Here is a 27,319-nt window from a genome sequence, read left to right on the forward strand (position 1 = left end):
TGTAAAGTCGTGAAACTATGCATATTTCCTCAGAATGATTTGATATCTGTATGAAAAAATGCTTTGAAGTGTTTGGAAGCTGCAATTTAAAAATACAAGACAATTAATGTTTCCCTTTTTTACTGTCATTTCAAAAAATCACCACGACAAAACCGTTCAAGCTAACCAAAATCTGTTCGCAATTTAAGTTCCTCGATGTTTTTTCTTCATGTAGACAAAGTTTGGTGTGTATAGTGTACTTCCCCTGTGAGGAGTATTCATTAATTCACAACTGTAAAATCTCAAAAAATACACATTAAAATCAAAATAGCCGACTTCCTGTTGGTCGTAGCTGATAACTGTGAATTAGAAAGTTGTCCGTCTTGATAAGAACAATTTATGTACCAAGTTTGGTGTCTGTAGCTAAAACTAACCCCCCCACTTTTGACAAAAGGTGGCGCTATAGAGTGCCTCATTCACGCCCTTTTAAAAGCTTTTGCCATTGTCTAGCTATCACTAATACTGATATGTGTTTTGAGTTTCATGTAAATCTGAGGTTGTTATCTGCCTCAAAATCACCATAACAGAATATTCAAGTTTGACACGTTGCCATGGCAACACTATATCAGATATCAATATCCCCACAACAGATTTTCATCGGCCGTGTTTTGTCATTATTCTGATGAAGTTTTAAGCAAATCGAGTAAAAATAAGATGCTGAATTCAAAGCATTTGGAAAATGACACACTTCCTGCTGCCAGTTGGTGGCGCTATAACGTTGACTCTTAATAGTCACATATATACAATCGGTATCATACAACGAACAAACCCATGAAGTTTGATCAAATTCAGGAAATGTATGTGGATGTTATTAGACATTTCCTGTTTCTCATTTCTCGCCATAAGTTCCACGCCTCGCCACGGGCAAACCGTTCGAGATATCAAAAATCCCCTCGCAATTTTTCATCCTCAATGTCTTGAGATCATGTTCACCGAGTTTCGTGGCGAACGGGTTGAAAACCTCAGAGGAGTATTTCAAATTCCAGAGCATGCTTTTTTTAAACAGCCCTGAATAGCTGATTTCCTGTTGGGCGGAGCCTATGACATAAAGTGTGAAAGTTGTTCAGCTCAATGAGATCTATAAGTCTACTGAGTTTCATATAAATACATGCAAGTGTGTGTGAGCTATGGTTCAAGATTTCTGACTGTGTTCCAGGGGGCGCTGTAGAGCCCCTGTGCCACGCCCGGGTCCCAGCCTCTGCGGCGTCCTGATGGCCGCAGATTCCAATGTGTGTGCCAATTTTCAAGAGTTTTTGAGCATGTTAAGGCCCCCAAAAACCCCCGGAAGGTTTAATAAAAAATAAAAATAATAATAATAATAATTAAAGCTGCAAGCAGCGATGAACGGGCCCTCGCACCCGGGCTCACCGCCATCGTGTGGCTTTAGTAAAAAGGTGAACGTTGAGAAATATGCATTTAATGTCCTAAATATAAGTGGAATATATCAAAGTATATCCCATATATGTGCCAATCTTACCGTTGCCAGCAGGTGGCGCTATCATTATAATGGAATATTGGCCTTCAGATGTGTTCAGGCCAGGACTCTTATCAAACGTGAAGTTTGGGGAAGACTGAACATTTTATACTTGAGTTACAACAACTTCTCTTGCTGTGGCAAGACATCAAATTTTGTCATGGCGCCATGGAAACGCCCTTTAACAAAAACTCAAGATCTCCAAAAGTTAACATTGCACAGGCATTTAGATTAGACTGACCACAAAATATATGTTAATCTCAAAAAAATAATAGGAGTAGTTTGTCGCAGCGTAAAACATGTCACTTCCTGTTGCCAATAGGTGGCGCTATGACTATAACTGAATGTGGGCATGTAAAACTGTTAAGGGCAGAAGTTTTATCTAACATGTGAAGTTTGGGGCAGATTGGACATTGTATGTCTGAGTTACAGCAACTTCCTTTTTCATGGCGAAACATCGAAATTTGTCAGGCCACCATGGACACGCCCTTTAACGAAATCTAAAGATCTTCGCAATTTAACATCGCAAAGGGCTTAAGATTACACTGACCAGGTTTGGTGTTGATCTGAATAAATCTCTAGGAGGAGTTCGTTAAAGTACAACCCCTGAAAATGGCAAAAACAACGCCAGTTTTGCAGAGAAAATTCTAAATAACCGACTTCCTGTTGAGATTCGGATTTCGTACCAAGAGACTTTTTTGTAGGTATTGGTGTGTTACATGTGTATACCGATTTTTGTACATGTACGTGAAACATAGCTCGAGGCGCACTCTGTTGAAAGTGTATAGGTGGCGCTATCGAGCCATTTTGCCACACCTGATGGAATTTTGGCCTTCAGATGTGTTCAGGCCAGGACTCTTATCACACATGTGAAGTTTGGGGAAGATCGGACATTTTATGCCTGAGTTATAACATCTTTTATTCCCATGGCGAGACATCGAACTTCGTGACAGCGCCATGGACACGCCTTTTAACGAAAACTCAAGATCTTCACAACTTAACATCGCACAGGCCTTTAGATTAGACTGACCACAAAAAATACATTGATGTCATAAAATTTCTAGGAGTAGTTCATCGCAGTGTAAAATATGTCACTTCCTGTTGCCAATAGGTGGCGCTATGACTATAACTGAATATGGGCATGTCAATCTGTTCAGGTCAGGAGTCTCATCAAACATGTGAAGTTTGGGGCAGATTGGTCATTGTATGTCTGAGTTATAGCAACTTCCTGTTTCATGGCGAATCATCGAAATTCGCCAGGCCACCACGGACACGCCCATTAACGAAAACTCAAAAGCTTCGCAATTTAACATCGCAAAGGCCTTCAGATTAGGCATACCAAATTTGGTGTTGATCTGAATGAATCTCTAGGAGGAGTTCGTTAAAATACAACGCATGGAAATGACAAAAATGACACAAAATTTGCTCATAATATTAGTAATAACCGACTTCCTGTTGGGTTTCGGATTTTGCTCCAAGAGACTTTTTTGTAGGTATTGGAGAGTTACATGTGTATACCGATTTTCATACATGTACATGAAACGTAGCTCGAGGCGCACACCGTTGAACGTGTATAGGTGGCGCTGTTGAGCCATTTTGCCACACCCACTTCTGAAACCCATATCAGACGTAAATTTTCGCCAGTTCTGAGGTGTGTGCAAAGTTTCATGACTTTTCGAGCATGTTTAGGCCCTCAAAAATGCGATTCATTTTGGAGAAGAAGAATAATAATAATAATTAAAGCTGCAAGCAGCGATGAACGGGCCCTCGCACCCGGGCTCACCACCAGCGAGTTGCTTTAGTAAAAAGGTGAACGGTGAGAGAATGCATTTAATGTCAAAAATATAAGTGGAATATATCAAAGTATATCCCATATATGTGCCAATCTTACCGTTGCATCTTAACGTGCTATCATTATAATGGAATATTGGCCTTCAGATGTGTTCAGGCCAGGACTCTTATCAAACATGTGAAGTTTGGGAAAGATTGAACATTTTATGCTTGAGTTACAACAACTTCTCTTGCTGTGGCAAGACATCAAATTTTGTCATGGCGCCATGGAAACGCCCTTTAACAAAAACTCAAGATCTCCAAAAGTTAACATTGCACAGGCCTTTAGATTAGACTGACCACAAAATATATGTTAATCTCAAAAAAATTATAGGAGTAGTTTGTCGCAGCGTAAAACATGTCACTTCCTGTTGCCAATAGGTGGCGCTATGATTATAACTGAATGTGGGCATGTAGATCTGTTAAGGGCAGAAGTTTTATCTAACATGTGAAGTTTGGGGCAGATTGGACATTGTATGTCTGAGTTACAGCAACTTCCTTTTTCATGGCGAAACATCGAAATTTGTCAGGCCGCCATGGACACGCCCTTTAACGAAATCTAAAGATCTTCGCAATTTAACATCGCAAAGGGCTTAAGATTACACTGACCAAGTTTGTTGTTGATTTGAATAAATCTCTAGGAGGAGTTCGTTAAAGTACAACCCCTGAAAATGGCAAAAACAACGCCAATTTTGCAGAGAAAATTCTAAATAACCGACTTCCTGTTGGGATTCGGATTTTGTGCCAAGAGACTTTTTTGTAGGTATTGCTGTGTTACATGTGTATACCGATTTTTGTACATGTACGTGAAACATAGCTCGAGGCGCACTCTGTTGAAAGTGTATAGGTGGCGCTATCGAGCCATTTTGCCACACCTGATGGAATTTTGGCCTTCAGATGTGTTCAGGCCAGGACTCTTATCACACATGTGCAGTTTGGGGAAGATCGGACATTTTATGCCTGAGTTATAACATCTTTTATTCCCATGGCGAGACATCGAACTTCGTGACGGCGCCATGGACACGCCTTTTAACGAAAACTCAAGATCTTCACAACTTAACATCGCACAGGCCTTTAGATTAGACTGACCACAAAAAATACATTGATGTCATAAAATTTCTAGGAGTAGTTCTTCGCAGCATAAAATATGACACTTCCTGTTGCCAATAGGTGGCGCTATGACTATAACTGCATATGGGCATGTCAATCTATTCTGTTCCAGAGTCTTATCAACCATGTGAAGTTTGAGGCGGATTGGACATTGTATGTCTGAGTTATAGCAACTTCATTTTTCATGGCGAGTCATCGAAATTCGCCAGGCCGCCACGGACACGCCCTTCAACGAAAACTCAAAATCTTCGCAATTTAACATCGCAAAGGCCTTTAGATTAGGCATACCAAATTTGGAGTTGATTTGAAGAACTCTCGAGGAGGAGTTCGTTAAAATACAATGCATGGAAATGGCAAAAATGACACAAAATTTGCTAATAATATTAAAAATAACCGACTTCCTGTTGGGTTTAGAATTTTGCTCCAAGAGTCTTTTTTGTAGGTATTGATGTGTTATATGTGTGTACCGATTTTCATACATGTACGTGAAATGTAGCTCGAGGCGCACACCGCTGAACGTGCATAGGTGGCGCTGTCGAGCCATTTTACCACGCCCACTTCTGAAACCCATATCAGACGTAAATTTTCGCCAGTTCGGAGGCGTGTGCAAAATTTGGTGACTTTTTGAGCATGTTTAGGCCCTCAAAAATGCGATTCATTTTGGAGAAGCGGAATAATAATAATAATAAACGGAGCAATTCCAATAGGGTCCTCACACCATCGGTGCTCGGGCCCTAATTAAAGCTGCAAGCAGCGATGAACGGGCCCTCGCACCCGGGCTCACCACCAGCGAGTTGCTTTAGTAAAAAGGTGAACGGTGAGAGAATGCATTTAATGTCAAAAATATAAGTGGAATATATCAAAGTATATCCCATATATGTGCCAATCTTACCGTTGCCAGCAGGTGGCGCTATCATTATAATGGAATATTGGCCTTCAGATGTGTTCAGGCCAGGACTCTTATCAAACATGTGAAGTATGGGAAAGATTGAACATTTTATGCTTGAGTTACAACAACTTCTCTTGCTGTGGCAAGACATCAAATTTTGTCATGGCGCCATGGAAACGCCCTTTAACAAAAACTCAAGATCTCCAAAAGTTAACATTGCACAGGCCTTTAGATTAGACTGACCACAACATATATGTTAATCTCAAAAAAATTATAGGAGTAGTTTGTCGCAGCGTAAAACATGTCACTTCCTGTTGCCAATAGGTGGCGCTATGATTATAACTGAATGTGGGCATGTAGATCTGTTAAGGGCAGAAGTTTTATCTAACATGTGAAGTTTGGGGCAGATTGGACATTGTATGTCTGAGTTACAGCAACTTCCTTTTTCATGGCGAAACATCGAAATTTGTCAGGCCGCCATGGACACGCCCTTTAACGAAATCTAAAGATCTTCGCAATTTAACATCGCAAAGGGCTTAAGATTACACTGACCAAGTTTGTTGTTGATTTGAATAAATCTCTAGGAGGAGTTCGTTAAAGTACAACCCCTGAAAATGGCAAAAACAACGCCAATTTTGCAGAGAAAATTCTAAATAACCGACTTCCTGTTGGGATTCGGATTTTGTGCCAAGAGACTTTTTTGTAGGTATTGCTGTGTTACATGTGTATACCGATTTTTGTACATGTACGTGAAACATAGCTCGAGGCGCACTCTGTTGAAAGTGTATAGGTGGCGCTATCGAGCCATTTTGCCACACCTGATGGAATTTTGGCCTTCAGATGTGTTCAGGCCAGGACTCTTATCACACATGTGCAGTTTGGGGAAGATCGGACATTTTATGCCTGAGTTATAACATCTTTTATTCCCATGGCGAGACATCGAACTTCGTGATGGCGCCATGGACACGCCTTTTAACGAAAACTCAAGATCTTCACAACTTAACATCGCACAGGCCTTTAGATTAGACTGACCACAAAAAATACATTGATGTCATACAATTTCTAGGAGTAGTTCTTCGCAGCATAAAATATGACACTTCCTGTTGCCAATAGGTGGCGCTATGACTATAACTGCATATGGGCATGTCAATCTATTCTGATCCAGAGTCTTATCAACCATGTGAAGTTTGAGGCGGATTGGACATTGTATGTCTGAGTTATAGCAACTTCATTTTTCATGGCGAGTCATCGAAATTCGCCAGGCCGCCACGGACACGCCCTTCAACGAAAACTCAAAATCTTCGCAATTTAACATCGCAAAGGCCTTTAGATTAGGCATACCAAATTTGGAGTTGATTTGAAGAAATCTCTAGGAGGAGTTCGTTAAAATACAATGCATGGAAATGGCAAAAATGACACAAAATTTGCTAATAATATTAAAAATAACCGACTTCCTGTTGGGTTTAGAATTTTGCTCCAAGAGTCTTTTTTGTAGGTATTGATGTGTTATATGTGTGTACCGATTTTCATACATGTATGTGAAATGTAGCTCGAGGCGCACACCGCTGAACGTGCATAGGTGGCGCTGTCGAGCCATTTTACCACGCCCACTTCTGAAACCCATATCAGACGTAAATTTTCGCCAGTTCGGAGGCGTGTGCAAAATTTGGTGACTTTTTGAGCATGTTTAGGCCCTCAAAAATGCGATTCATTTTGGAGAAGCGGAATAATAATAATAATAAACGGAGCAATTCCAATAGGGTCCTCACACCATCGGTGCTCGGGCCCTAATAATAATAATAATTAAAGCTGCAAGCAGCGATGAACGGGCCCTCGCACCCGGGCTCACCGCCATCGTGTGGCTTTAGTAAAAAGGTGAACGTTGAGAAATATGCATTTAATGTCCTAAATATAAGTTGAATATATCAAAGTATATCCCATATATGTGCCAATCTTACCATTGCCAGCAGGTGGCGCTATCATTATGATGGAATATTGGCCTTCAGAGGTGTTCAGGCCAGGACTCTTATCAAACATGTGAAGTTTGGGGAAGATTGAACATTTTATGCTTGAGTTACAACAACTTCTCTTGCTGTGGCAAGACATCAAATTTTGTCATGGCGCCATGGAAACGGCCTTTAACAAAAACTCAAGATCTCCAAAAGTTAACATTGCACAGGCCTTTAGATTAGATTGACCACAAAATATATGTTAATCTCAAAAAAATTATAGGAGTAGTTTGTCGCAGTGTAAAACATGTCACTTCCTGTTGCCAATAGGTGGCGCTATGACTATAACTGAATGTGGGCATGTAGATCTGTTAAGGGCAGAAGTTTTATCTAACATGTGAAGTTTGGGGCAGATTGGACATTGTATGTCTGAGTTACAGCAACTTCCTTTTTCATGGCGAAACATCGAAATTTGTCAGGCCGTCATGGACACGCCCTTTAACGAAATCTAAAGATCTTCGCAATTTAACATCGCAAAGGGCTTAAGATTACACTGACCAGGTTTGGTGTTGATCTGAATAAATCTTTAGGAGGAGTTCGTTAAAGTACAACCCCTGAAAATGGCAAAAACAACGCCAATTTTGCAGAGAAAATTCTAAATAATCGACTTCCTGTTGGGATTCGGATTTCGTACCAAGAGACTTTTTTGTAGGTATTGGTGTGTTACATGTGTATACCGATTTTTGTACATGTACATGAAACATAGCTCGAGGCGCACTCTGTTGAAAGTGTATAGGTGGCGCTATCGAGCCATTTTGCCACACCTGATGGAATTTTGGCCTTCAGATGTGTTCAGGCCAGGACTCTTATCACACATGTGCAGTTTGGGGAAGATCGGACATTTTATGCCTGAGTTATAACATCTTTTATTCCCATGGCGAGACATCGAACTTCGTGATGGCGCCATGGACACGCCTTTTAACGAAAACTCAAGATCTTCACAACTAAACATCGCACAGGCCTTTAGATTAGACTGACCACAAAAAATACATTGATGTCATAAAATTTCTAGGAGTAGTTCATCGCAGTGTAAAATATGCCACTTCCTGTTGCCAGTAGGTGGCGCTATGACTATAACTGAATATGGGCATGTCAATCTGTTCAGGTCAGGAGTCTCATCAAACATGTGAAGTTTGGGGCAGATTGGTCATTGTATGTCTGAGTTATAGCAACTTCATTTTTCATGGCGAATCATCGAAATTCGCCAGGCCGCCACGGACACGCCCATTAACGAAAACTCAAAAGCTTCGCAATTTAACATCGCAAAGGCCTTCAGATTAGGCATACCAAATTTGGTGTTGATCTGAATGAATCTCTAGGAGGAGTTCGTTAAAATACAACGCATGGAAATGACAAAAATGACACAAAATTTGCTCATAATATTAGTAATAACCGACTTCCTGTTGGGTTTCGGATTTTGCTCCAAGAGACTTTTTTGTAGGTATTGGAGAGTTACATGTGTATACCGATTTTCATAGATGTACATGAAACGTAGCTCGAGGCGCACACCATTGAACGTGTATAGGTGGCGCTGTTGAGCCATTTTGCCACACCCACTTCTGAAACCCATATCAGACGTAAATTTTCGCCAGTTCTGAGGTGTGTGCAAAGTTTCATGACTTTTCGAGCATGTTTAGGCCCTCAAAAATGCGATTCATTTTGGAGAAGAAGAATAATAATAATAATAATAATAATAATAATAATAATAAACGGAGCAATTCCAAGAGGGTCCTCACACCATCGGTGCTCGGGCCCTAATTAAAGCTGCAAGCAGCGATGAACGGGCCCTCGCACCCGGGCTCACCGCCATCGTGTGGCTTTAGTAAAAAGGTGAACGTTGAGAAATATGCATTTAATGTCCTAAATATAAGTGGAATATATCAAAGTATATCCCATATATGTGCCAATCTTACTGTTGCCAGCAGGTGGCGCTATCATTATAATGGAATATTGGCCTTCAGATGTGTTCAGGCCAGGACTCTTATCAAACATGTGAAGTTTGGGGAAGATTGAACATTTTATGCTTGAGTTACAACAACTTCTCTTGCCGTGGCAAGACATCAAATTTTGTCATGGCGCCATGGAAACGCCCTTTAACAAAAACTCAAGATCTCCAAAAGTTAACATCGCACAGGCCTTTAGATTAGACTGACCACAAAAAAGACATTGATGTCAAAAAATTTCTAGGAGTAGTTTGTCACAGCGTAAAACATGTCACTTCCTGTTGCCAATAGGTGGCGCTATGACTATAACTGAAAGTGGGCATGTAGATCTGTTAAGGGCAGAAGTCTTATCTAACATGTGAAGTTTGGGGCAGACTGGACATTGTATGTCTGAGTTACAGCAACTTCCTTTTTCATGGCGAAACATCGAAATTTGTCAGGCCACCATGGACACGCCCTTTAACGAAATCTAAAGATCTTCACAATTTAACATCGCAAAGGGCTTAAGATTACACTGACCAGATTTGGTGTTGATCTGAATAAATCTCTAGGAGGAGTTCGTTAAAGTACAACCCCTGAAAATGGCAAAAACAACGCCAATTTTGCAAAGAAAATTAAAAAAAACCGACTTCCTGTTGGGATTCGGATTTCGTACCAAGAGACTTTTTTGTAGGTATTGGTGTGTTACATGTGTATACCGATGTTTGTACATGTACGTGAAACATAGCTCGAGGCGCACTCTGTTGAAAATGTATAGGTGGCGCTATCGAGCCATTTTGCCACACCTGATGGAATTTTGGCCTTCAGATGTGTTCAGGCCAGGACTCTTATCACACATGTGAAGTTTGGGGAAGATCGGACATTTTATGCCTGAGTTATAACATCTTTTATTCCCATGGCGAGACATCGAACTTTGTGACGGCGCCATGGACACGCCTTTTAACGAAAACTCAAGATCTTCAAAACTTAACATCGCACAGGCCTTTAGATTAGACTGACCACAAAAAATACATTGATGTCATAAAATTTCTAGGAGTAGTTCATCGCAGTGTAAAATATGTCACTTCCTGTTGCCAATAGGTGGCGCTATGACTATAACTGAATATGGGCATGTCAATCTGTTCAGGTCAGGAGACTCATCAAACATGTGAAGTTTGGGGCAGATTGGTCATTGTATGTGTGAGTTATAGCAACTTCCTGTTTCATGGCGAAACATCGAAATTCGCCAGGCCGCCACGGACACGCCCATTAACGAAAACTCAAAAGCTTCGCAATTTAACATCGCAAAGGCCTTTAGATTAGGCATACCAAACTTGGTGTTGATCTGAATAAGTCTCTAGGAGGAGTTCGTTAAAATACAACGCATGGAAATGGCAAAAATGACACAAAATTTGCTCATAATATTAAAAATAACCGACTTCCTGTTGGGTTTAGAATTTTGCTCTAAGAGACTTTTTTGTAGATACTGGAGAGTTACACATGTGTACCGATTTTCATACATGTACGTGAAACATAGCTCGAGGCGCACACCGTTGAACGTGTATAGGTGGCGCTGTCGAGCCATTTTGCCACACCCACTTCTGAAACCCATATCAGATGTAAATTTTCGCCAGTTCTGAGGTGTGTGCAAAGTTTCATGACTTTTTGAGTATGTTTAGGCCCTCAAAAATGCGATTCATTTTGGAGAAGTATAATAATAATAATAATAATAATAATAAACGGAGCAATTCCAAGAGGGTCCTCACACCATCGGTGCTCGGGCCCTAATAATAATAATAATAAACGGAGCAATTCCAAGAGGGTCCTCACACCATCGGTGCTCGGGCCCTAATAACAAGAATAATCCTTAGAAGAACAATAGGGCTCTTCGCCCCTTCGGGCTTGAGCCCTAATAAGAAGAAGAATATAGCTGCAAGCAGCGATGTCGGGCTCAAGCCATCAGTGCAACGCCACCCTGGTGGCATCGGGAAAACTGTGCCCAGCGGGCATAAGCATTTACAGTAACCCTCTGACAATCAAGTTTTAAGGGATGTGGCAGTTAAAGGGTTAATCCGACCAATCTAGACTTTGAAATCACATACACAGAACAATATATATAACTTTAGTAACACTTTATTTTAAAATGTATAAAAAATGTATAAGGTGTGCATTGTAGCTGACACCTATATGAACACATTACAATTGTTTTGTGACTACAAGTCTTTCTTCTCAAATGCTATTGAGTGGTCGCGAACGCGGATGGGAGAATGGCGCATATTTGTTTTGTTTTTTTTGAGCAACTGGTGCCCCCTCTGGGAGTTGGTGCTCTACGAAGACTGCATACTCTGCATATAGGGAGCGGCGGTACTATCTGGAAGATATATTCCTCAAACCATCGTACAAGTGAAGGTGATGCTAGTCCTTCAAGAATCGCTCAAAACCTTTTCAAGTGTACAGTTTCCTTTTATTGCATCTTGAAATAAATATTTCTGAATTCTGAATCAAACTGGGTTGTGTTTATTGATTTATTTTATAAGACAACTGAAACTTTAATCTCCTTTGTAATATATGTGCTTTTAAACCAAGAACAATGTAATTAGAGATGTATTCCTGCTTAATAATGACTATTATTAAGGGAAAAGGCTTTATAATCATGAACTATTTACTAATGCTTAGCTAATGAGTGCAGTTATTATAAAGTGTTACCAATGCATTTACTAATGTTAACAAATTAGACATTATTATACAGTGTTACCAAACCCTTTAATAATTTATTAGTGTTTTGTAATGATTTTAATGACCTATAAGCATTTGTGAAATAGTTTTGCTTGCATTGCAGCTTAATCTGTCAGTTGAAGAGTTTTACTGTTACATCCATGAGATTAATAAATGTCATGTCATGTCACAGGTTGTCATAGGTCAGTATCAAATGAGTTTGAAATTATAATTTGCAGCACAAATAAGGCTTCTTAGGATGTTTTTAAATCCCAAAAACTGTCAGAAAAGGATAAGGCCTAAGAGATTTCTTAACCTGTAATGAAAGGAAAAAAACACCACCATTAGCAACAACAAAAACAATAACAATTTAAAATATAGATTTTTTTTCCTGATTATTAAAGGAATGATTAGGTCTCTCTCTCTCTCTCTCTCTCTATCTCTCTCTGCCAGACAGCCCCTCCCTACAATCCACACACACTGTCAGTCACCAAAGATTCACAGTCACCAACCCCCTCACACTCACACTCCCCCTCCCTCTCCCCCTCCCTTTCCTCACACAGACGGAGTGGCCAGAGTGAGATCATGTCAGTTGAGAAGTCTGACAGTTTTTTCTTTTCTTTTATCCATACAGTGTTGTAAAGTCATGAAACTATGCATATTTCCTCATAATGATTTGATCTCTGTATGAAAACATGCCTTGAAGTGTTTGGAAGCTGCAATTTAGACATACAATACAATTAATGTTTCCCTTCTTACTGTCATTTCAAAAAATCACCACGTCAAAACCGTTCAAGCTAACCAAAATCCGTTCGCAATTTAAGTTCCTCGATGTTGTTTCTTCATGTAGTCAAAGTTTGGTGTGTATAGTGTACTTCCCATGTGAGGAGTATGCATTAATTCACAACTGTAAAATCTCAAAAATACACATTCAAATCAAAATAGCTGACTTCCTGTTGATCGTAGCTTATGACTGTGAATTAGAAAGTTGTCCGTCTTGATAAGAACAATTTAAGTACCGAGTTTGGTGTCTGTAGCTAAAACTAAATAAAATGCATTATTATTATTATTAGCTGTACACTTGCTAAACATTTTTAAATATAAACTTATGCAATTGTGTGTGTGTATATATATATATATATATATATATATATATATATATATATATATATATATATATATATATATATATATATATATATATATATATATATATATATATATATATATATATATATATATATATATTTATATATATATATAAATTCAAGTGTACAGTTTTCTTTTATTGCATCTTGAAATAAATATTTATGAGTTCTGTGTTTGTTTATTTTATTTTATTTTTTATTTTACATTTTTTTAGGGAGATTACAGCCTTTAATCTCCTCAAAATAAATGTGCATATAAACCATGAACAATTTAATTATAGCTGTATTTATAAAATGCTTACTAAAATATTAATTTTGGGAGAAGGCTATATAAAGCATGAACTGACTATTTACTAATGCTTAGCTAAGAATTGCAGCTATTATGAAGTGTTACCAATGCATTTACTAATGTTAACAATTGAGACATTATTTTAAAGTGTTACCAAATCCTTAAATAATTTAAAAGTGTTTTGTTATGATTTCATTAACCTATAAGCATTTGTGAAATAGTTCTGCTTGCATTAAAGCTTAGTCTTCATCTGTGAGCTGAACAGTTTTACTGTTACATCCTTGAGATTATGTAAATTCAAATAAATGTCATGTCACAGGGTGACAGAGGTCAGTATCAAATGAGTTTGAAATTATTATTTGCAGCACAAATAAGGTTTTTTAGGATTTTTTTTAATCCCTGAAACTGTCAGAAAAGGATAAGGCCTAAGATATTTCTTAAGATGTAATGATAACAGCACAATTAGCAACAACAACAAAAAAATAACTATTTAAAATACAGTTTTTTTTCTGGTGATTAAAGAGATGTTTAAGTCTCTCTCTCTCTCTCTCTCTCTCTCTCTGTCTGTCTGCCACTCAGCTCACACCCCTCCCCCACTCACACTCACACACACAGAGTCAGCACACAGAGTGACAGAGTGAGATCAGATGTCTGACAGTTTTTTAATTTTCTTTTAATCATACAGTGCTGTAAAGTCATGAAACTATGCATATTTCCTCAGAATCACTGGTTTTCTAAATTAAAAATGTTTTTTAAAGGTTTGGAAGCTGCAATTTAAAAAATACAAGACGATTAATGTTTCACTTTTTACTGTCATTTCAAAAAATCACCACGACAAAACCGTTCAAGCTAACCAAAATCTGTTCGCAATTTAAGTTCCTCAATGTTTTTTCTTCATGTAGACAACGTTTGGTGTGTATAGTGTACTTCCCCTGTGAGGAGTATTCATTAATTCACAACTGTAAAATCTCAAAAATACACATTCAAATCAAAATAGCCGACTTCCTGTTGATCGTAGCTGATGACTGTGAATTAGAAAGTTGTCCGTCTTGAAAAGAACAATTTATGTACCAAGTTTGGTGTCTGTAGCTGAAACTAACCCCCCCACTTTTGACAAAAGGTGGCGCTATAGAGTGCCTCCTTCACTCCCTTTTAAAAGCTTTTGCCATTGTCTAGCTATCAAGAATACTGATATGTGTTTTGAGTTTCATGTAAATCTGAGCTTGTTGTCTGCCTCAAACTCACCATAACAGAACATTCAAGTTTGACACGTTGCCATGGCAACACTATATCAGATATCAATATCCCCACAACAGATTTACATCGGCCGTGTTTTGTCATTATTCTGATGAAGTTTTAAGTAAATCGAGTAAAAATAAGATGCTGAATTCAAAGCATTTGGAAAATGACACACTTCCTGCTGCCAGTTGGTGGCGCTATAACGTTGACTCTTAATAGCCACATATATACAATCGGTATCATACAACGAACAAACCCATGAAGTTTGATCAAATTCAGGAAATGTATGTGGATGTTATTAGACATTTCCTGTTTCTCATTTCTCGCCATAAGTTCCATGCCTCGCCACGGGCAAACCGTTCGAGATATCAAAAATCCCCTCGCAATTTTTCATCCTCAATGTCTTGAGATCATGTTCACCGAGTTTCGTGGCGAACGGGTTGAAAACCTCAGAGGAGTATTTCAAATTCCAGAGCATGCTTTTTTTAAACAGCCCTGAATAGCTGACTTCCTGTTGGGCGGAGCCTATGACATAAAGTGTGAAAGTTGTTCGGCTCAATGAGATCTATAAGTGTACCGAGTTTGATATAAATACATGCAAGTGTGTGTGAGCTATGGTTCAAGAATTCTGACTGTCTTCCAGGGGGCGCTGTAGAGCCCCTGTGCCACGCCCGGGTCCCAGCCTCTGCGGCGTCCTGATGGCCGCAGATTCCAATGTGTGTGCCAATTTTCAAGAGTTTTTGAGCATGTTAAGGCCCCCAAAACACCCCGGAAGGTTTAATAAAAAATAAAAATAATAATAATAAATATAGCTGCAAGCAGCGATGTCGGGCTCAAGCAATCAGTGCAACGCCACCCCGGTGGCATCAGGATAACTGTGCCCAGCGGGCATAAGCATTTACAGTAACCCTCTGACAATCAAGTTTTAAGGGATGCGGCAGTTAAAGGGTTAATCCGACCAATCTAGACTTTGAAATCACATACACAGAACAATATATATAACTTTAGTAACACTTTATTTTAATATTTATAAAAAATGTATAAGGTGTGCATTGTAGCTGACACCTATATGAACACATTACAATTGTTTTATGACTGCAAGTCTTTCTTCTCAAATGCTATTGAGCTTCAAATTTGCATTTGAGCCCATGTGAAAAAGTAGCATAATTTACATATGACCAGAGATGTATAGTAACGAAGTAGAACTACTTCACTACTGTACTTAAGTACTAAAAGGCGGTATCTGTACTTTACTAGAGTATTATTTTTTTCTCCTACTTCCACTTTTACTTCGGTACATATTTTCGCTGAGTTTAATACTTTTACTCCGATATTTTTTTTATGTGCTGCATCGTTACTCGTTACAATTATAATAATGTTACGAATCATTCCATTACAAACCACTGCCAGAACTGTAGATGGCAGGTTTGATGAAGCTGCCACATCATTGAGCGAATCAAGCGATACTGCGCGTGCTGACTGAACTGCTGTGAAGAGAAAGATGAACACCGAGCCGAGCCAGATAATGACTCGTTAACGAGTCAAGAGCCGGTTGCATCGGTTCTCGGATGACCAGTAACGTTAGTTCTTTCTGACAGTTCCGATTCAATAAACCAGTTGAAGAAAACAGTTCACTGATTCTTTTGCGCTCGATGCAATGGCGTCATTGGCGTTGACTGCACATGGGCTCATAACATTAACACAGAATCAGTTTAGAATCAATCACCAAAAGAATCAGTTCAGTTCAGACGCTCTGTGTGTCGGTTTGCTTCACGCTAAATCACACATGCGCAGTATCATCAGCTCCTCGGTTCACGAATCGGACGCGTCTGACAGAAACGGTTCTTGACTCGTGAACGAGTCATTATCTGGCTCGGCTCGGTGTTCATCTTCAGTTCTCTCTTCACAGCAGTTCAGTCAGTGTACTGTTTGAGTCAATGAATTACTCCGGGATATTGGTTTGTTTTAACTCAGAGGGAGTGTCAGACACATTAAACAAGTTAAGCTTAATTAATCTGTGGATTAATGCGTATTGGAGACGCGAACTGTTTAAAACGATTCAGTTCGATTTGGTGGACTGTTTCAAAAAGATCCGGTTACATCGAATGATTCGTTCGCGAACCAGATATCACAAACTGCTTTGTTTTTAACTCTTACAACAGACATGGAAGAGAAGACAATGCTGAATAAAGTCGTAGTTTTTGCTATTTTTGGACCAAAATGTATTTTGGATGCTTCAAAAAATTCTAAATGACCCTCTGATGTCTTATGGGTTTGAAACAACATGAGGGTAAGTTATCAATGACATCATTTTGCAAATTGGGCTAACTGACCCTACTAACCGTTTTTTATTTACAAGAAGTTAGTCAAAGGAATTGTTATTGTCCTTTAGGTTAATCATTTGAAATAGTAAAAACAATATGTTCAAACTTTTGACTATTTTCTTTAATAGCTACATAACACAATACTTCTACTTTTACTTTCAGTACTTGAGTAGTACATTTTAAAATAGACTACTTGCAATACTTAAGTACAAAAAATGTTGAATACTTTAGTACTTCTACTTAAGTGTGGTGCTTAAAGAGCACTTCTACTTCTACTCAAGTCACTTTTTTGATAGAGCACTTGTACTTTTACTCAAGTATGGGTCTCTAGTACTTTATACATCTCTGCATATGACTTACAGTTTGTTGTAATAAATATCAAACATTCAATTTAATTGTGCATTATAGCTGTCACCTAGATGAACAATTACAGTTGTTTTTATGACTGTAAGTCATTCTCGTCAAATGCTACTGACGTTAGAAAAGTGTATAACAATATCACATGTAACTTTAGAGACCGGCCCTAAATTTGAGACTCTAGAAAGTCCAATGTCAAGACAACTTTATGCCTGTTTTATTTTCTTTAGTTTTCTTTTCTCTGTTCCGGATTGCTGATGTCCTATACCCAGGCATAGATGTCCATCCATCAATTACGAACATTCAGCCGCAAACATGAGGTGTGAGCGGTCGCGAGCGCGGATGGGAGAATGGCGCATGTTTTTTTTTTTGTTTTTTTTGTTGAGCAACTGGGATGGTGCCCCCTCTTGGAGTTGGTGCCCTACGAAGACTGCATACTATGCATATAGGGAGCGGCGGTACTATCTGGAAGATATATTCCTCAAACGATCTTACAAGAGGAGGTGATGCTAATCCTTCAAGAATCGCATAAAAGCTATTCAAGTGTACAGTTTCCTTTTATTGCATCTTGAAATAAATATTTCTGAATTCTGAATCAAACTGGGTTGTGTTTATTTATTTATTTTATAAGACAACTGAGACTTTAATCTCCTTTGTAATATATGTGCTTTTAAACCAAGAACAATTTATTTATAGATGTATTACTGCTTAATAATGACTATTATTAAGGGAAAAGGCTTTATAATCATGAACTATTTACTAAAGCTTAGCTAATGAGTGCAATTATTATAAAGTGTTACCATTGCATATACTAATGTTAACAAATTAGACATTATTTTACAGTGTTACCAAATCCTTAAATAATGTATTAGTGTTTTGTAATGATTTTAATGACCTATAAGCATTTGTGAAATAGTTTTGCTTGCATTGCAGCTTTATCTGTCAGTTGAAGAGTTTTACTGTTACATCCATGAGATTAATAAATGTCACGTCACATGTTGTCATAGGTCAGTATCAAATGAGTTTGAAATAATTATTTGCAGCACAAATTAGGGTTCTTAGGATGTTTTTAAATCCCTAAAACTGTCAGAAAAGGATAAGGCCTAAGAGATTTCTTAACCTGTAATGAAAGGAAAAAAACACCACCATTAGCAACAACAAAAACAATAACAATTTAAAATACAGATATTTTTCCTGATTATTAAAGGGATGATTAGGTCTCTCTCTCTCTCTCTCTGCCAGACAGCCCCTCCCTACAGTCCACACACACTGTCACAGTCACCAACCCCCTCACACTCCCCCTCCCTCTCCCCCTCCCTTCCCTCACACAGACAGGGTGGACAGAGTGAGATCATGTCAGTTGAGAAGTCTGACAGTTTTTTAATTTTCTTTTATCCATACAGTGTTGTAAAGTCGTGAAACTATGCATATTTCCTCAGAATGATTTGATCTTTGAATAAAAAAATGCTTTGAAGTGTTTGGAAGCTGCAATTTAAACATACAAGACAATTAATGTTTCACTTTTTACTGTCATTTCAAAAATTCACCACGACAAAACCGTTCAAGCTAACCAAAATCCGTTCGCAATTTAAGTTCCTCAATGGTTTTTCTTCATGTAGACAAAGTTTGGTGTGTATAGTGTACTTCCCCTGTGAGGAGTATGCATTAATTCACAACTGTAAAATCTCAAAAATACACATTCAAATCAAAATAGCCGACTTCCTGTTGATCGTAGCTTATGACTGTGAATTAGAAAGTTGTCCGTCTTGATTAGAACAATTTATGTACCAAGTTTTGTGTCTGTAGCTAAAACTAACCCCCCCACTTTTGACAAAAGGTGGCGCTATAGCGTGCCTCCTTCACGCCCTTTTAAAAGCTATTGCCATTGTCTAGCTATCACTAATACTGATATGTGTTTTGAGATTCATGTAAATCTGAGGTTGTTGTCTGCCTCAAACTCATCATAACAGAACATTCAAGTTTGACACGTTGCCATGGCAACGCCATATTAGATATCAATATCCCCACAACAGATTTACATCGGCCATGTTTTGTCATTATTCTGATGAAGTTTTAAGGAAATTGAGTAAAAATAAGATGCTGAATTCAAAACATTTTGAAAATGACTCACTTCCTGCTGCCAGTTGGTGGCGCTATAACATTGACTCTTAATAGTCACATATATACGATCTGTATCATACAACGAACAAACCAATGAAGTTTGATCAAATTCAGGAAATGTATTTGGACGTTATTAGACATTTCCTGTTTCTCATTTCTCGCCATAATTTCAACGCCTCACCACGGGCAAACCGTTCGAGATATCAAAAATCCCCTCGCAATTTTTCATCCCCAATGTCTTGAGATCATGTTCACCGAGTTTCGTGACGAACGGGTTGAAAACCTCAGAGGAGTATTTCAAATTCCAGAGCATGCTTTTTTTAAACAGCCCTGAATAGCTGACTTCCTGTTGGGCGGAGCCTAAGACATAAAGTGTGAAAGTTGTTCGGCTCAATGAGATCTATAAGTGTACCGAGTTTCATATAAATACATGCAAGTGTGTGTGAGCTATGGTTCAAGATTTCTGAAGGTGTTCCAGGGGGCGCTGTAGAGTCCCTGTGCCACGCCCGGGTCCCAGCCTCTGCAGCATCCTGATGGCCGCAGATTCCAATGTGTGTGCCAATTTTCAAGAGTTTTTGAGCATGTTAAGGCCCCTAAAAACCCCCGGAAGGTTTAATAAAAAATAAAAAAAATAATAATAAGAAGAATTAAAGCTGCAAGCAGCGATGAACGGGCCCTCGCACCCGGGCTCACCGCCATCGTGTTGCTTTAGTAAAAAGGTGAACGTTGAGAAATATGCATTTAATGTCCTAAATATAAGTGGAATATATCAAAGTATATCCCATATATGTGCCAATCTTACCGTTGCCAGCAGGTGGCGCTATCATTATAATGGAATATTGGCCTTCAGATGTGTTCAGGCCAGGACTCTTATCGAACATGTGAAGTTTGGGGAAGATTGAACATTTTATGCTTGAGTTACAATAACTTCTCTTGCTGTGGCAAGATATCAAATTTTGTCATGGCGCCATGGAAACGCCCTTTAACAAAAACTCAAGATCTCCAAAAGTTAACATTGCACAGGCCTTTAGATTAGACTGACCACAAAATATATGTTAATCTCAAAAAAATTATAGGAGTAGTTTGTCGCAGCGTAAAACATGTCACTTCCTGTTGCCAATAGGTGGCGCTATGACTATAACTGAATGTGGGCATGTAGATCTGTTAAGGGCAGAAGTTTTATCTAACATGTGAAGTTTGGGGCAGATTGGACATTGTATGTCTGAGTTACAGCAACTTCCTTTTTCATGGCGAAACATCGAAATTTGTCAGGCCGCCATGGACACGCCCTTTAACGAAATCTAAAGATCTTCGCAATTTAACATCGCAAAGGGCTTAAGATTACACTGACCAGGTTTGGTGTTGATCTGACTAAATCTCTAGGAGGAGTTCGTTAAAGTACAACCCCTGAAAATGGCAAAAACAACGCCAATTTTGCAGAGAAAATTCTAAATAACCGACTTCCTGTTGGGATTCGGATTTCGTACCAAGTGACTTTTTTGTAGGTATTGGTGTGTTACATATGTATACCGATTTTTGTACATGTACGTGAAACATAGCTCGAGGCGCACTCTGTTGAAAGTGTATAGGTGGCGCTATCGAGCCATTTTGCCACACCTGATGGTATTTTGGCCTTCAGATGTGTTCAGGCCAGGACTCTTATCACACATGTGCAGTTTGGGGAAGATCGGACATTTTATGCCTGAGTTATAACATCTTTTATTCCCATGGCGAGACATCGAACTTCGTGACGGCGCCATGGACATGCCTTTTAACGAAAACTCAAGATCTTCACAACTTAACATCGCACAGGCCTTTAGATTAGACTGACCACAAAAAAAACATTGATGTCATAAAATGTATAGGAGTAGTTCATTGCAGTGTAAAATATGTCACTTCCTGTTGCCAATAGGTGGCGCTATGACTATAACTGAATATGGGCATGTCAATCTGTTCAGGTCCGGAGTCTCATCAAACATGTGAAGTTTGGGGCAGATTGGTCATTGTATGTCTGAGTTATAGCAACTTCCTGTTTCATGGCGAATCATCGAAATTCGCCAGGCCGCCACGGACACGCCCATTAACGAAAACTCAAAAGCTTCGCAATTTAACATCGCAAAGGCCTTCAGATTAGGCATACCAAATTTGGTGTTGATCTGAATGAATCTCTAGGAGGAGTTCGTTAAAATACAACGCATGGAAATGACAAAAATGACACAAAATTTGCTCATAATATTAGTAATAACCGACTTCCTGTTGGGTTTCGGATTTTGCTCCAAGAGACTTTTTTGTAGGTATTGGAGAGTTACATGAGTATACCGATTTTCATACATGTACATGAAACGTAGCTTGAGGCGCACACCGTTGAACGTGTATAGGTGGCGCTGTTGAGCCATTTTGCCACACCCACTTCTGAAACCCATATCAGACGTAAATTTTCGCCAGTTCTGAGGTGTGTGCAAAGTTTCATGACTTTTCGAGCATGTTTAGGCCCTCAAAAATGCGATTCATTTTGGAGAAGAAGAATAATAATAATAATTAAAGCTGCAAGCAGCGATGAACGGGCCCTCGCACCCGGGCTCACCGCCATCGTGTGGCTTTAGTAAAAAGGTGAACGTTGAGAAATATGCATTTAATGTCCTAAATATAAGTGGAATATATCAAAGTATATCCCATATATGTGCCAATCTTACCGTTGCCAGCAGGTGGCGCTATCATTATAATGGAATATTGGCCTTCAGATGTGTTCAGGCCAGGACTCTTATCAAACATGTGAAGTTTGCGGAAGATTGAACATTTTATGCTTGAGTTACAATAACTTCTCTTGCTGTGGCAAGATATCAAATTTTGTCATGGCGCCATGGAAACGCCCTTTAACAAAAACTCAAGATCTCCAAAAGTTAACATTGCACAGGCCTTTAGATTAGACTGACCACAAAATATATGTTAATCTCAAAAAAATTATAGGAGTAGTTTGTCGCAGCGTAAAACATGTCACTTCCTGTTGCCAATAGGTGGCGCTATGACTATAACTGAATGTGGGCATGTAGATCTGTTAAGGGCAGAAGTTTTATCTAACATGTGAAGTTTGGGGCAGATTGGACATTGTATGACTGAGTTACAGCAACTTCCTTTTTCATGGCGAAACATCGAAATTTGTCAGGCCGCCATGGACACGCCCTTTAATGAAACCTCAAGATCTTCGCAATTTAACATCGTAAAGGCCTTTAAATTTAACTGACCAAGTTTGCTGTAGATCTGAATAAATCTCTAGGAGGAGTTCGTTAAAGTACAACCCCTGAAAATGGCAAAAACAGTGCCAATTTTGCAGAGAAAATTCTAAATAACCGACTTCCTGTTGGGATTCGGATTTCGTACCAAGAGGCTTTTTTGTAGATATTGGTGTGGTACATGTGTGTACTGATTTTTGTACATCTACGTGAAAAATAGCTCGAGGAGCACTCCATTGAATGTGCATATGCACTCCGTTGAAAGTTTATAGGTGGCGCTATCGAGCCATTTTGCCACACCCTCTGGAATATTGGCCTTCAGATCTGTTCAGGCCAGGACCCTTATCACACATGTGAAGTTTGGGCAAGATCGGACACTTTATGCCTGAGTTATAACATCTTTTATTCCCATGACGAGACATCGAACTTCGTCACGGCGCCATGGACACGCCTTTTAACAAAAACTCAAGATCTTCACAACTAAACATCACACAGGACTTTAGATTAGACTGACCACAAAAAAGACATTGATGTCATAAAATTTCTAGAAATAGTCTGTCAAAGTGTAAAATATGTCACTTCCTGTTGCCAATGGGTGGCGCTATGACTATAACTGAATGTGGGCATGTAGATCTGTTAAGGGCAGAAGTTTTATCTAACATGTGAAGTTTGGGGCAGATTGGACATTGTATGTCTGAGTTACAGCAACTTCCTTTTTCATGGCGAAACATCAAAATTTGTCAGGCCGCCATGGACACGCCCTTTAACGAAATCTAAAGACCTCCGCAATTTAACATCGCAAAGGGCTTAAGATTACACTGAACAGGTTTGGTGTTGATCTGAATAAATCTCTAGGAGGAGTTCGTTAAAGTACAACCCCTGAAAATGGCAAAAACAACGTCAATTTTGCAGAGAAAATTCTAAATAACCGACTTCCTGTTGGGATTCGGATTTCGTACCAAGAGACTTTTTTGTAGGTATTGGTGTGTTACATGTGTGTACCAATTTTTGTACATGTACGTGAAACATAGCTCGAGGCGCACTCTGTTGAAAGTGTATAGGTGGCGCTATCGAGCCATTTTGCCACACCTGATGGAATTTTGGCCTTCAGATGTGTTCAGGCCAGGACTCTTATCACACATGTGCAGTTTGGGGAAGATCGGACATTTTATGCCTGAGTTATAACATATTTTATTCCCATGGTGAGACATCGAACTTCGTGACGGCGCCATGGACACGCCTTTTAACGAAAACTCAAGATCTTCACAACTTAACATCTCACAGGCCTTTAGATTAGACTGACCACAAAAAATACACTGATGTCATAAAATTTCTAGGAGTAGTTCGTCGCAGTGTAAAATATGTCACTTCCTGTTGCCAATAGGTGGCGCTATGACTATAACTGAGTATGGGCATGTCAATCTGTTCAGGTCAGGAGTCTCATCAAACATGTGAAATTTGGGGCAGATTGGTCATTGTTTGTCTGAGTTATAGCAACTTACTGTTTCATGGCGAATCATCGAAATTCGCCAGGCCGCCACGGACACGCCCATTAACGAAAACTCAAAAGCTTTGCAATTTAACATCGCAAAGGCCTTCAGATTAGGCATACCAAATTTGGTGTTGATCTGAATAAATCTCTAGGAGGAGTTCGTTAAAGTACAACCCCTGAAAATGGCAAAAACAACAGCAATTTTGAAGGGAAAATTCAAAATAACCGACTTCCTGTTGGGATCCGGATTTCGTACCAAGAGACTTTTTTGTAGGTATTGGAGTGTTACATGTGTGTATCAATTTTTGTACATGTACGTGAAACATAGCTCGAGGCGCACTCCGTTGAAAGTGTATAGGTGGCGCTATAGAGCCATTCTGCCACACCCGGTGGAATATTGGCCTGAAGATCTGTTCAGGCCAGGACTCTTATCACACATGTGAAGTTTGGGGAAGATCGGACATCTTATGCCTGAGTTATAACATCTTTTATTCGCATGGCGAGACATCGAACTTCGTCGCGGCGCCATGAACAAGCCTTTTAACGAAAACTCAAGATCTTCACAACTGAACATCGCACAGGCCTTTAGATTAGACTGACCACAAAAAAGACATTGATGTCATAAAATTTCTAGGAGTAGTTTGTCGCAGCATAAAATATGTCACTTCCTGTTGCCAATAGGTGGCGCTATGACTATAACTGAATATGGGCATGTCAATCTGTTCAGGTCAGGAGTCTCATCAAACATGTGAAGTTTGGGGCAGATTGGCCATTGTATGTCTGAGTTATAGCAACTTCGTGTTTCATGGCGAATCATCAAAATTCGCCAGGCCGCCACGGACACGCCCATTAACGAAAACTCAAAAGCTTCGCAATTTAACATCGCAAAGGCCTTCAGATTAGGCATACCAAATTTGGTGTTGATCTGAATGAATCTCTAGGAGGAGTTCGTTAAAATACAACGCATGGAAATGACAAAAATGACACAAAATTTCCTCATATTATTAGAAATAACCGACTTCCTGTTGGGTTTCGGATTTTGCTCCAAGATACTTTTTTGTAGGTATTGGAGAGTTACATGTGTATACCGATTTTCATACATGTACATGAAACGTAGCTCGAGGCGCACACCGTTGAACGTGTATAGGTGGCGCTGTTGAGCCATTTTGCCACACCCACTTCTGAAACCCATATCAGACGTAAATTTTCGCCCGTTCTGAGGTGTGTGCAAAGTTTCATGACTTTTCGAGCATGTTTAGGCCCTCAAAAATGCGATTCATTTTGGAGAAGAAGAATAATAATAATAATAATAATAATAATAATAATAATAATAATAAACGGAGCAATTCCAAGAGGGTCCTCACACCATCGGTGCTCGGGCCCTAATTAAAGCTGCAAGCAGCGATGAACGGGCCCTCGCACCCGGGCTCACCGCCATCGTGTGGCTTTAGTAAAAAGGTGAACGTTGAGGAATATGCATTTAATGTCCTAAATATAAGTGGAATATATCAAAGTATATCCCATATATGTGCCAATCTTACCGTTGCCAGCAGGTGGCGCTATCATTATAATGGAATTTTGGCCTTCAGATGTGTTCAGGCCAGGACTCTTATCAAACATGTGAAGTTTGGGGAAGATTGAACATTTTATGCCTGAGTTACAACAACTCTTGCTGTGGCAAGACATCAAATTTTGTTATGGCGCCATGGAAACGCCCTTTAACAAAAACTCAAGATCTCCAAAAGTTAACATTGCACAGGACTTTAGATTAGACTGACCACAAAATATATGTTAATCCCAAAAAAATTATAGGAGTAGTTTGTCGCAGCGTAAAACATGTCACTTCCTGTTGCCAATAGGTGGCGCTATGACTATAACTGAATGCGGGCATGTAGATCTGTTAAGGGCAGAAGTTTTATCTAACATGTGAAGTTTGGGGCAGATTGGACATTGTATGTCTGAGTTACAGCAACTTCCTTTTACATGGCGAAACATCGAAATTTGTCAGGCCGCCATGGACACGCCCTTTAACGAAATTTAAAGATCTTCGCAATTTAACATCGCAAAGGGCTTAAGATTACACTGACCAGGTTTGGTGTTGATCTGAATAAATCTCTAGGAGGAGTTCGTTAAAGTACAACCCCTGAAAATGGCAAAAATAACGCCAATATTGCAGAGAAAATTCTAAATAACCGACTTCCTGTTGGGATTCGGATTTCGTACCAAGAGACTTTTTTGTAGGTATTGGTGTGTTACATGTGTATACTGATTTTTGTACATGTACGTGAAACATAGCTCGAGGCGCACTCTGTTGAAAGTGTATAGGTGGCGCTATCGAGCCATTTTGCCACACCTGATGGAATTTTGGCCTTCAGATGTGTTCAGGCCAGGACTCTTATCACACATGTGAAGTTTGGGGAAGATCGGACATTTTATGCCTGAGTTATAACATCTTTTATTCCCATGGCGAGACATCGAACTTCGTGACGGCGCCATGGACACGCCTTTTAACGAAAACTCAAGATCTTCACAACTTAACATCGCACAGGCCTTTAGATTAGACTGACCACAAAAAAGACATTGATGTCATAAAATTTCTAGGAGTAGTTCATCGCAGTGTAAAATATGTCACTTCCTGTTGCCAACAGGTTGCGCTATGACTATAACTGAATATGGGCATGTCAATCTGTTCAGGCCAGGAGTCTCATCAAACATGTGAAGTTTGGGGCAGATTGGTCATTGTATGTCTGAGTTATAGCAACTTCCTGTTTCATGGCGAATCATCGAAATTCGCCAGGCCGCCAAGGACACGCCCATTAACGAAAACTCAAAAGCTTCGCAATTTAACATCGCAAAGGCCTTCAGATTAGGCATACCAAATTTGGTGTTGATCTGAATGAATCTCTAGGAGGAGTTCGTTAAAATACAACGCATGGAAATGACAAAAATGACACAAAATTTGCTCATAATATTAGTAATAACCGACTTCCTGTTGGGTTTCGGATTTTGCTCCAAGAGACTTTTTTGTAGGTATTGGAGAGTTACATGTGTATACCGATTTTCATACATGTACATGAAACGTAGCTCGAGGCGCACACCGTTGAACGTGTATAGGTGGCGCTGTTGAGCCA

At 39.3% G+C, this 27,319-nt stretch overlaps 1 long non-coding RNA gene across 2 annotated transcripts; it reads left to right on the plus strand.

Moving 5' to 3' along the window:
- Nucleotides 1-403: 403 nt before the first annotated feature.
- On the plus strand, nucleotides 404-24,082 carry LOC127943121 (uncharacterized). Of its 2 annotated transcripts, none has more exons than XR_008149561.1 (4): nucleotides 404-1,835; nucleotides 7,622-9,585; nucleotides 20,590-21,055; nucleotides 23,758-24,082. It is a non-coding gene; the product is annotated as an uncharacterized LOC127943121 (long non-coding RNA). The 2 variants fall into 2 exon arrangements; XR_008149560.1 differs by having other exon boundaries at nucleotides 7,622-9,181; nucleotides 20,186-21,055.
- Nucleotides 24,083-27,319: the final 3,237 nt, after the last annotated feature.

The sequence above is a fragment of the Carassius gibelio genome, chromosome A22 (genome assembly GCF_023724105.1).
Source record: "Carassius gibelio isolate Cgi1373 ecotype wild population from Czech Republic chromosome A22, carGib1.2-hapl.c, whole genome shotgun sequence".
In the NCBI taxonomy this organism is placed as follows: domain Eukaryota; kingdom Metazoa; phylum Chordata; class Actinopteri; order Cypriniformes; family Cyprinidae; genus Carassius; species Carassius gibelio.